Here is a 12,193-nt window from a genome sequence, read left to right as displayed (position 1 = left end):
TTTTTCCGTCATTATTTTATTTTTTATTTTTATTTTCTTAATCGTCCTCCTCTTCCATGCTTTCTTTCTTTCTCTCTCTCCCCAGTCACCTGATGTACAGTGAAGCCGTGCAGTGCTATGGTTATTGTTCATTATACAATTCAATGAGGCCTCAAAACAAACACTCATATGAACTTAAGAAGAAAACACCACAAATGGGAAGTGGCAGAAAAGAAATACTTCAATGGAACTCTTTTACCCAATTGGTTCCTAAATGTTGTTCTTAAAATTAACTGTTTGTAAAGTGAAGTCAACCTTCCCATGACACACAATGTGATACGCGCGCTGACCCCAAAATGAAGGCTTCTCTACCAGTGTCTGGGATTTTCTTGGCTGAAATCCTCATGCCAATGCCTGGCTTTTCATAGCCTCTAAAACATTGCCAGCCACACTGGCAAACCGCTATCATCTTTGTAGGCCAGCAAGGAGGCAGCTCAAGGGCAATGAACAAAACAACAACAAACAAGCTTTTCCGCTAGACGCTGCTCCAAACAAAAGAGAGGCCAAAAAGAAGTACATCAATCTCGGGAGGAGAGGGGTGTCCTGGTACTCTCCCTTGTGAAAGAGGCCAAGTCATGGCACAGCAGGGGAATACAGACCAAGGAAAGCTGTTCAGGAGTTCACCCAGCAAAGGGGGGTGAAAGAATGAAGATGCTGGTTACACTCCTTTGCATAAGGGGTTGGATGCACATGAGGATGAAAGAAATGAAGCATGCTGCTTAATCCTCTTGCATAAGGGGGCTTGGACAGCACAAGGATGAAAGAGAATGAAGATGCTGCTTAACTCTTGCATAAGGGGTTTGGACAGCACAAGGATGAAAGAATGAAGATGCTGCTTAACCTTGCATAAGGGGTTTGAGACAGCACAAGGATGAAAGAATGAAGATGCTGGGCTTAACTCTTTGCATAAGGGGTTTGACAGTACAAGTTGATGAAAGAATGAAGAGTTGCTTAACTCTTTGCATAAGGGGTTTGGACAGCACAAGGATGAAAGAATCGAAGATGCTGTTAACTCTTGCATAAGGGGTTTGGACAAGCAAGACTGAAAGAATGAAGATGCTGCTTAACTCTCTCTTGCATAAGGGGTTTGGACAGCACAAGGATGAAAGAATGAGTGATGGCTTAACTCTTGCATAAGGGGTCGGAGACAGCACAAGGATGTAAAGAATGAAGATGCTGCTTAATCCTCTTGCATAAGGGGTTTGGACATACACTGGGATGAAAAGAATGAAGATGCTGGTTAACTCTCTGCATAAGGGCTTTGGACAGCACAAGGTGTCGGGTGTCTTGCTCCCTGAGGAAGTTCAAGTCACAGGGCACATAGGCGGTGGAGGGGCTGTTCCAGAGCTTGCCAGTGAAGGGGTGAAAGAAAGCAACTTAGTTAAGCCACAACAATGTCAATGTACCCAGAAGTTAGTCCTGTTCTGGTAATCTCTGTGGTAGACAGGTTAGCAATAGGTCAGGAAGATAATGTAAGAGGTAAACTGGCCTGTAAGTAGCTTGTTCAGCAGTTATCACTTTCTGGTAAAGGCAGAGCAAGTCATGAGGCAGTATAAGAAGGAAATGGCCCATAAGATATGATGGTTATGGCCCCTCATTGGTACATCACATGCCATGCCATGCAGTGACAGCGTGCCGGGCTGAGTCCACTACAGGCCAGGGTTCACACCCCAGCCCAGGCAGAAAGAAAACACAACAAGGAAAAAGGAATAGTAATGTCAACAAAACAATAATAAAATATTATTAATAATAACAATAACAAAAAATAATAAATCATAATAATAAGCTACAAAAACACCACCACTACACACACACACACACACACAGTCACTTTAAGGCATTATATAAGTGGCCCCAAAGTCACCTCAAGACTTCCAGTGTCGTGTCAAATCCCATCCCATACTGATCTGCGGGCTTTGCTATATTTGTCCCTTTCCTTGAGTGTGCAGTGTCTTCCGGGAAAGTGGTTTATACACAGCTACTTTGATCCTATGTTGAAAATTTAGGGGCCAACATTCCAGGCTGGCCTGGAATCCGTGGCTCAGCCACTGTTGGCTGGAGAGTGTCCCAGAAAACTGAATTTCAGACAGAAGAACACTGTGTGGAGACAGTTTGACAGCCAAAATATCTGGGGTGGGCTGTGTGTGTGTGTGTGTGTGTGTGTGTGTGTGTGTGTGTGTGTGTGTGTGTGTGTGTGTGTGTGTGTGTGTGTGTGAGAGAAATTAGGACACAGTGCAGGGAGGGACATGGACAAACAACAAAGCCCATGCAGGTGCAGATCAGGATTGGATGGAATACAACGGAGGATGAGATTGACACCACACCAGCACTGCCCTTGTGGATCACAGTCAGGCACTGCAGACACACACACATGACCTTGGGACCCATGGTGACCTTCACAAGCACCTGACATGACCTGTGTATGACCTAATTTGAGCTTCTCTGTTATTCATTTCAGTGATTTGAGAAATTGAAAGAAGTGAAAAAAAATCAAGAAAGAAAACAAAATACACACACACACACACACACACACACACACACACACACACACTGACAAGGCTCTCTCTCTCTCTCTCTCTCTCTCTCTCTCTCTCTCTCTCTCTCTCTCTCTCTCTCTCTCTCTCTCTCTCTCTCTCTCTCTCTCTCTCTCTCTCTCTCTCTCTCTCTCTCTCTCTCTCTCTCTCTCTCCCTGGTTTAGCACTGAAGGTTCTGCTACCTACAAACTTTCAAATGGTTGGTTAAACTTTTATCCTTATGTTGGAACTATTTCTAGTTCATTTATAATAAAACAGTGTGGACCTAGTTGAAAACTTAAATTCTTCATGTCAGCTACCCTTACAAACTTGTAAGCTTTGATGTGAAATCTCTCTTCACCAACGTACCTGTTAAAGATGTAGTGAATTTTCTACCAAGTATTTTAGGCAGTGATATTGATGGCATGCCCAGCAAAAATATTATAGAACTAATAAGCTTATGTATTGAAAATTCATGCTTTGAGGGAAATTTTATACACAAAATTTGGTATGGCTGTGGAAATCTCTCCCTGTATTAGCCAACATATACATGGAATATTTTGAGAAGCACCTTCTAAGCATAATCAAGGACCCAGACATGGTGTGGCTCAGATACGTTGATGACATCTATGCTTTGGCCAACTTCCAGACAATTGATACCTTTTGGACAAATTAACTCACTGGCCCCATCAATCAAGTTCACTTTTGAAACAGAAGAAAATGACAAAATTCATTTCCTTGATGTAAAATCATTAGAAAAATGATTCATTGAAAACTAGTATACAGAAAGCCAACTAATATCTTGTCCAATGTTCACTTATTTTCCAGTCATCACATTAATGTAAAAAAATCTGTTTTCATCTCTATGTATTTAAGAGCCAACAGGCTTTCAGAACATGAATACTTGGAAGAAGAATTGGTATGACAAAAAAATCAGCAAAAAGCTTAAATATCCTTCCAGTGTTGTTAGTCAGTGTCACACAACAACAAGACAACGTTTTCATCATAGAAAGGAAAGGGAGAGAAAACAGGATATGGAAAAAAAAAAAAAAAAAACTTCTGCTACCCTATCACAGGAACCTTCTCGACGTAGTTCCCATTCTAAGAAAATTTGATATACATGTATCTTCAGTGTTTTTTTTTACAACAAAGGAGGCAGCTAAAGGCACACAAAAGAAAACAATAATAAAAAAAGCCCGCTACTCGCAGCTCCTAACAAAGAAACACAAGAGGTGTCCAAAATCACGGTCAAAGACGGGAGGAAAGATGGCCTGATACCCTCCTCTTGAAAGAGTACTAGAGGGAGGCAGGAGGAAAGACCGATGAAGGAAGATTGTTCCAGAGTTTACCAGCGGAGGGATGAAAGAGTGAAGATGCTATTAACTCTTGCATAAGGGGTTTGGACAGTATAGGGATGAGCATAGTAGAAAGTCGAGTGCAGTGGGGCCGCAGGGGAGGGGGCATGCAGTTACCAAGTTCAGAAAAGCATTCAGCATGGAAATATCGATAGAAGATAGACTCTCAGTATGAGGAGGAGAGCTGATGAGATGAAGAGCCTTAGACTCCACTCTGTCCAGAAGAAATGAAAATACAATAAAACAATCACTGATAAAGAACAGCCCCGTCATCAACAGGCGTAGTATACAAAATACCTTGTAAAAGACTGTAATAAGTTCTATGTTGGCCAAACTGCAAAAGGATTTACAAACAAGAATATCACAACACAAATACAGTGTAAGAACCGAACAAGAAGGAAGTGGTCTTTTCCAATATAAATCATCATATGATCACCATATTGGACTGGTCTGTTCAAAGGTTTTAGCAAAATGTAAAGCATTGAAGAAAGAAATGTAATTGAGTCATGTTATTGCAGGGACCTACTCCACAAACATGAATATTAGCGACAGCCACTTCAAATGTGACAAATTTCTAACTGATCTGATTGTTAAAATACCCCCTGATTAAAATTACACACACACACACACACACACACACACACACACACACACACGTCGGTTGGCTGCCAATCTGTGTGGATGAATAAGGAGCGGAATAAGTGGGAGGAGAAGCAAAGGGAAGAAAGTGGAAGTGGAGCAAAGAGTCAAGAATTTGGAACAGAAAGCTGATAAAGATGTGAGATGGTGCAGAGCTTTAAGGAGACTGTGGAGGAGCAGTTGGAGGAGAAGATGGCGGAGAAGGTGGTGAAGGTAATCAAAGAAAATGAGGCACTGGTAAGAGGCACGGTGGAGAAAAGAAGAGTGTCATTGTGTTTTGTAAAGGAGGAGAAGACCCCAAACAAATCGTGAGGGAAAACATCTGAAAGATGTAGTGAAGAAGATCGCACGGAGGGTACAAGAAGAGGGAAGTGACCTGGTGAAAGAAATAGATGACTGTCATAGGATTGGCAAATACAATGGAGAAAGAGATAGACCAATTAGGATAAGATTCAGAGCGAAGCAGAAGAGGCCCTGGCTGGAGCTTGGAAGCTAGCGGGAGAAGAAGACACCAGAATGATGTGGCTGAGGAAAGATCTGAATGAACAAGAGAGAGACAAGTTGAATGAACTCAGAGGTGAGGTTCATGATTTAAATGAGAAGAGATCGGAAGAAGAGAAGAAGGAGTTTTTTTGGAGAGTAATGGATATGAAAGTGAGGAAGTGGTTCATGGTGACGAGAGGAAGGAGAGAAAAAGTCTAACAGGAAAGGAGAAGGGATGGAAAGTGTCTTATACGAATATCAATGGAATAGTGTCATCGTGGATAGAGTTTAACGACTATTTGAGAGACAGAGAACCTGATATTGTGGGGCTGACGGAAACTAAGTTGTGACTCAGTTGAGGTGGTGGGGACTGGAGAAGGTGCATACAATATATGGAGGAGAGACAGAAAAAGAAAACAGGGAGGAGGTGTGATGTTGATGGTAAGGAAAGGCATTAGGGTGGAAGAGGTGATTGAGGGTGAAGGCTTAGCAGAGGTGCTGAAAGTGAAAATTATGGGTGCTGAAGGAAGAAGGAGGCAGTATGTAGTAGGGTATGTGCCACCAAGAACCCATGCATGGAAGGCCCGAGAATATGAACAAGTGATAGAAGACACAGTGAGTTGCCTGGATGGAATGTTGAGAGAGGGTGAGAGAATAATTTTAATGGGTGATTTTAATTGCAAAGAGGTAGAATGGGAGGATTGGCAAACGCAGGGAACAGAAGAGTCGTGGGGAGGAAGACTCCTATAACTGGCAATGGAACATGTGCTGATGCAATGGATTAAGGAACATACTAGATTCGGGAAAGAAGGCGAGGCATCAAGACTAGACCTGGGGCGGTATACACAAAAGTTCTTAGCATCGCTAAGTGCACTTAACGGCAAAGAATCGTTAAGTTTTCTACTTAAAATGGCGCTGGGCTGCTTAGCGCTGAAGCTGGAGCACTTAGCGGGCGGAAAATTTAAGGCGGGGAAGGGGCTCCCTTAGCACCGTTAAAAATGCATAAGTATTGCAACATGGTGGATCACAGCGGGATGAAAGGCATCACCTCCTAATATATCTGCCTCGTCTAGACGAATTGGAGGCGTGTAATGATTTGAAACTCATCCTGAAATATCTGTGGACTGTGCTGACCGTGCTGAGATGAGTGGTTCGGCGAGGCGGACCTTGGAAACACCTACATGGCCATCACGACTGAAGTGGTGTTGGCTGACAGGTAGAATGCAGGTGCAACCTTCACAGACTGACAGAGATTGAGTGATAACAGACACTGGAGACCCTCCAAGCGATGGCTGGTGACCGCCTGCCACCATCCACAGGCTGTCACACAAGGAGCCCTGGGAGTAACCTTGCTGGAAGCCCCGCGGGCCGCAGTGTGTGGCTGGCGTTATACAGCCCCCAGCCATCGCCTGGAGGGCATCCAGTGTCTGTTATCACTCACCTTAGGTAGTCTGTGAAGGTCCAGTCATCACTGGTGCACGTGTATCTTACCTGTGATCAACACCGGCAGCCACAGACTCCTGCCCAAGGAACGAACACAGGTGAGCCAATATTTTACCTCGCCAGACTTATCCTTTACAATATTCAACTCTTTAAACCTAACACACCTGTTAATCTTGTGACTGACTTCAACAAACGTTTCCCACCAATCTTACCAAACCCTAAACAATACCTATTTGGGTCACTAGTGTCTGTTATTTAATTTTTACTTGACTAACCTCCCAGCAACGATAAACCAAACCTAACCTGGGTAAATTTATCATTGACATATAGTTATTTCAACTTAATCTGTTATTTAAGATAGCCAGTTTTATCCAAATCAGCAATTATTTAGAAAAGTTGATATTTTTAACCTAACTTAAATGTCAGAAGTGTCCTAACAAAATTACCTTCCTTTGCTTATTTTTAGTAACCAAACCAAATCAATTTGACGTACCGGTAGCTCTTAAACCGAACTTGCTCTAGTACTCAAGCTTGCATCACTTATGACTTTTTTCCTTTAATCCTAAATCAACTTGTTTAGAAACCTTGCTCTGACATACCTAACTTAATATAAGTTCACCTCTCCTAACTCAGATAAATTTCCGATTTGTGTTACTGACTATTTTTTAAACAAACATTTTGATTTTGGACGTAAATTTTTTACCAAACTAACTATCATTCAGAATGTTGCCTTATTTTAACTTAACAAAAAATTATAAACGTCACTTAACCTCATTGATCCTACTTAACGAACGGTAGCTATCCTTTCTGTAAAATACCTCCCAGGAATTCCTGGGTGTTGCAAAATGATACTAATACCCATGCTAGCTAGCATTGTAGTATTGTTTAATTTGTTTTGGTCATGTCTTTTTTTTCACATTTAAAATTAATTAGTTCACAGTATATTATGGCTTTTGTTATTTGCAGCTTCCTTTCTTATGAAGATCTAAAAGTGAATTTTATGATTATTCTTAGTCTTACTCCCAAATAGCTATTAAAGTCAATCAACAATGCTAAAATCTTTTTGAACAAAAAAAATTGCAAATTGGTCCATGAGTCAAGAGTTTTGACTTCTGGACAAGTATAGATATAGATATAGGGCAGGTACCAAAGCATTTCTAATTGTAATGTATCTATTTGCAGTGATCGTGATGACATTGACAACAACGAGCAAGTCCTCCTAGACCTAGAGTGACCTCAAGCTGGTATTCGCCACATAACATTATTGTTTAATCATTTAGTTTTTATCATCCAGCATCAAGCAGTCATTCCCATGCAAGAATATAATGCACAATATAAGCAACTTCAATTGCTAGAAAATAAGACAATGTTGCCAGCCCATATAGTGTGCACTGTGCAGTAAATAACTCATGTAGATAATGCCTGTTATTCTATCATATACTTATGTCGATGCAATGTCTTTTAGTTCTTGCTTCGGGTATATTAATTACTAATCCATTCTTATTTCTCCGACGGCCATTTCCCGTGTCGATACGTCAATCAGTTCAGTACTTTTATTTTCTTAGCTTGTGTTTTGCAATTCTTTGCCAATTAAATCACTGGACACATCTTAATAAATATCACAGATTTAATTATCATATATCAGTCCCATAAGTTTATTTCAGATGCTCTTAAAACAACATCTGTCCATTCATAGTCCAACTTAACCTGGTAGCAGCAACAGGCCAAATTTGTGGCTTTACCGTGTACCAGCGATGGGCCACATTTTTGTCATGATATAAACCCCCAAAAATAGATGATGCATAAACTGATCACAAATGTGTTGATATATATTATGAAATGGTTTGCGTGAGTGATGATTTTTTCTCATTTTTCTCGCTCGGAGGGGCCTTTAAGAAACATGATCCCTGCAGCTACCAGGTTAACCTCTTTTAGTATAGTACACTAATCAAGAAAAACATCCCAATATATATGTATATATATATATATATATATATATATATATATATATATATATATATATATATATATATATATATATATATATAGATATATATATATATATATATATATATATATTATGTTGTTTATTTGAACTTGTACTCATATTTCAGGGCCAAACATGATGTGGAAGAAGAAATCAGTTGTCTCCATCAGTCGGGTTTGTGCCATGGCAGCTTTCTCCAGCTGTCCGGCAGAGGTCCAGTCCATGCCATGGAGAAATTCAGCCCCCAACAATGAGATGGCATGCCAGAGATGGATCCGCAGCTTCTCCTCCAATCAGTCAATCCTTGCAATGCCCTTTCTCTTGTCTCTCCCTCCATACCACCATGCTTACACATAACTGATCCAAGGTACTTAAACTCGTTAACCTCCTCCATTTCTTCACCATTCAAAATTATTTGGCATTCTTTTTCACATTCAATGCCCACTCTATATGGGCATACAAACTCTACAACCTCCCTTCTACTCCGCTCACAAACCATCACTTTACTTTTGTTGACATTTACTTTCAACTTTCTCCTTTTACATACACTATCAAAGACACTGACCAAATTTTGTAAGTCACTTTCATTTTCTGCATTGAGCACCGTGTCATCAGCAAATAAGATTGAATTCATCACCCACTTCCTCCCTCCTCAGCATACATTTTACTTCAATTTCCCCAACTTTGCCCTTCATTTCATAACACCATCCATATAAATATTGAACAACCATGATGACATGACACACCCCTGCCTTAGCCCACTTTCATCTCAAAATGTTCACTTGTTTCTCCAGTAATTTTGACACATGCAGATGCATCCTCATAGAAAGACTTTATTGCATAAAGCAGTTTTCCTCCCACACCATATATCTTTAAGACGTCCCACAATGCCAGCCAATCGACTCTGTCATAAACTTTCTTTAGAATAACTAGATCCATGAAGGCAGCATAGTATTTTTTCCTTTTGCTAATATTTTTTCTAATAAAACACCATCCTGAAGGAAAATATCTGATCCACACATCCTCTTCCTTCCTGAAGTCTCCTTGTTCTTCACTGATTTTCTCTTCTGTAAGTCTTTGCAGTCTCAATTAGGACTTTTCCATATACCTTTCCAGGTAGCCTACACTAAGCAGACTTATACCCCACAACTCCCACCTCCCTCTCCTGCCCTTCCCGTGTAAACTGGGACCATGATGGCTTTTGTCAAGTCTGCTGGGACCTCCCCCCCCCTTCCCAGGCCACTTCACATATCTTGACCATTCATATAGTAACTTCATCTCCACACTTCAACATTTCTGCTGTGATTCCTCTCAATTCATTTATCATCATCATCTCATCGACGCCTGCCCTTATGAGCTCCCACCAGGGGATGGCCACGGCAGGAGTTTCCATCTTTCTCTATCCGGACACTCCCTCCTTGCCTGCTCAAAGTTTCTCAAGGATCTCTCATCCTTCTCCCTAACGTACTCCTGCACCCTATCTCTCCATTTCACTGGAGGTCGTCCTCTAACATTCCCTCCCTCAATCTCACATACACCCTTCTGGTCATCTTACTCTCCTCCATTCGCTCCATGTGGCCAAACCACTTTAAAATCACTCATTCCCTTCACCCCCGTGACACATTCCAAAACGCTCATACACACTTTCATTACTTATTCCATCCATTCTACTCACACCACAAGCACTCCTCAAATAACTCATTTCCACTGCCTGCACTCTAGACCTCTGACTTTCATTCAAGGCCCATGTTTCACTTGCATATGTGAGGGTTGGTACTATTATTGTATTTTCAACTGATAACTGATCCAGGGTACTTAAACTCATTGACCTCCTCCATTTCTTCACCATTCAGAATTATTTTGCATTCTTTTTCACATTCAGTTCCCACTCTATATGGGCATACAAAATCTACAACTTCACTTCTACTCCCCTCACAAACCATCACTTTACTTTTGTTGACATTTACTTTCAGCTTTCTCCTTTTACAGACGCTATGAAAATCACTGACCAAGTTTTGTAAGTCACTTTCATTTTCTGCAATGAGCACTGTGTCATCAGTAAACAGGATTGAATTCAGCACCCACTGCCTTCCCTCAGCGTACATTTTTACTCCAACTTTGCCCTTTATTTCTCTCATGACACCATCCATATAAATATTGAACAACCATGGTGACATGACACGCCCCTGCCTTAATCCCACCTTTATCTCAAAATGTTCACTTGTTTCTCCACCAATTTTGACACATGCAGATGCACCCTCATAGAAAGACTATTGCACTAAGCAGTTTTCCTCCCACACCATAAATCTTTAAAACATCCCACAATGCAATCCAATCGAATCTGTCGTAAGCTTTTTCAAAGTCCATGAAGGCAGCGTATAGTTTCTTTCCTTTTGCTATTATTTTTTCTCCTACCATCCTGAAGGAAAATATTTGATTGATTCCATCAGTTCCTGCTGCTTTTCCATTTTTTAATCTTTTTAATGCCTGATTTACTTCTTCATATGTTATACTTCTTTCTTTATATACTCCTCCTCTACCTCCGCTCAAAACTGTTGCTGTAACAGCTGCTGGATGTCCATCCTCAAAATTCATTAAGTTTTTGAAATATTCTCTCCATGTCTCTTTCACAGCTTCCCCGTCTTTGAACATCTTTCCATTCTCACCCATAACTTCATTAATTTTCCTTGGGGTGATGCTTTTCTTTCATTTTTTACTTCTTTCCAATATGATTTCCTGTTCCCTTTATATTTTTCACTTAGTCTTTTCCAAAGTCTTCACCAACTCTCTTCTTACTTTCTTTTATTGCTTGTTTTAATTTCATTTTGCATTCTCTATATTTCTTTTTCCTTTCCCTTTTTACTTGCTCAACCACATTTCTTTCTTAAGTTTTCTTAAAAAAGTTCCCTTTTCTCTTTTACTATCCTCCTTATCTCTTCTGTCCACCATGAATTTCCTTTTCTTTTTCCATCTCTCACCACTTTCATCCCTGACACTTTTTTGTTGTAGTTAACACTACTTCTTTAAATGTTCCAAAAACTTTTTCAGTATCTGTACTATCTTTCACACTTTCCCATTTTTCACTTAAGGCATCTGCCATTTCACGTTATACTCATCTTTTATTTCTTTTTTCCTGTAACTTTTCTATCTTCAGTATTTCCTTTTTTACTTCACCTTTCTTTTCAAACACCCACTTTTGCAAGATGGTCAGAGCCATCGAACATCCCGCTTACTACCTTCGCGTCACAGATATCCTTTCTCAGTCTTCCATCTACTGCCACATAATCAATCAATCCTTTCTGCTCATAATCATTCCCCCTCCTCCATGTGTATATGTGGATATAGGCAAAAGTAATAAAGCCCCACACATCAGAAGTTGTATTGCTTTGCCTGGGTTATGCAGATGATGTAGTATTAGTGGAAGGATTTTGCCTGATCCTAAATGACTTTGGTATGGAATGGAAACTTATCTTTAAACATAATAATGGAAATTCACACCAGCAGTAGGACAGCGGGTGCTGGGAAACAATATCTTAGAGGTAATAGAAACACAAGGTTATTTAGCATTTGAGATAAGCAAGGAGGCCATAGGAGAAAGCACAAAGAAAACTGAATGAAGCCAAGGTAAGGAAAATGACGGGTGTTAACATCAGTGGTAGAGAAGGGAAATTAGCCAGTATGAATATGGAAGTTGCTTTTGGATGGGGAAAGTAGTAACCCCACAGCTATCTTGT

General features: G+C 40.5%; 1 long non-coding RNA gene across 1 annotated transcript; it reads left to right on the top strand.

Annotated features, from left to right (window-relative positions):
• The first annotated feature begins 6,257 nt into the window (after positions 1-6,257).
• On the top strand, positions 6,258-9,048 carry LOC127010238 (uncharacterized). The gene is made up of 3 exons (XR_007762987.1): positions 6,258-6,570; positions 7,655-7,716; positions 8,587-9,048. It is a non-coding gene; the product is annotated as an uncharacterized LOC127010238 (long non-coding RNA).
• Positions 9,049-12,193: the final 3,145 nt, after the last annotated feature.

This window comes from Eriocheir sinensis, chromosome 42, assembly GCF_024679095.1.
Source record: "Eriocheir sinensis breed Jianghai 21 chromosome 42, ASM2467909v1, whole genome shotgun sequence".
NCBI classification, from domain to species: domain Eukaryota; kingdom Metazoa; phylum Arthropoda; class Malacostraca; order Decapoda; family Varunidae; genus Eriocheir; species Eriocheir sinensis.
Note: the sequence above shows the minus strand (reverse complement) of the source record. Positions and strands in the feature narration are given on the sequence as shown.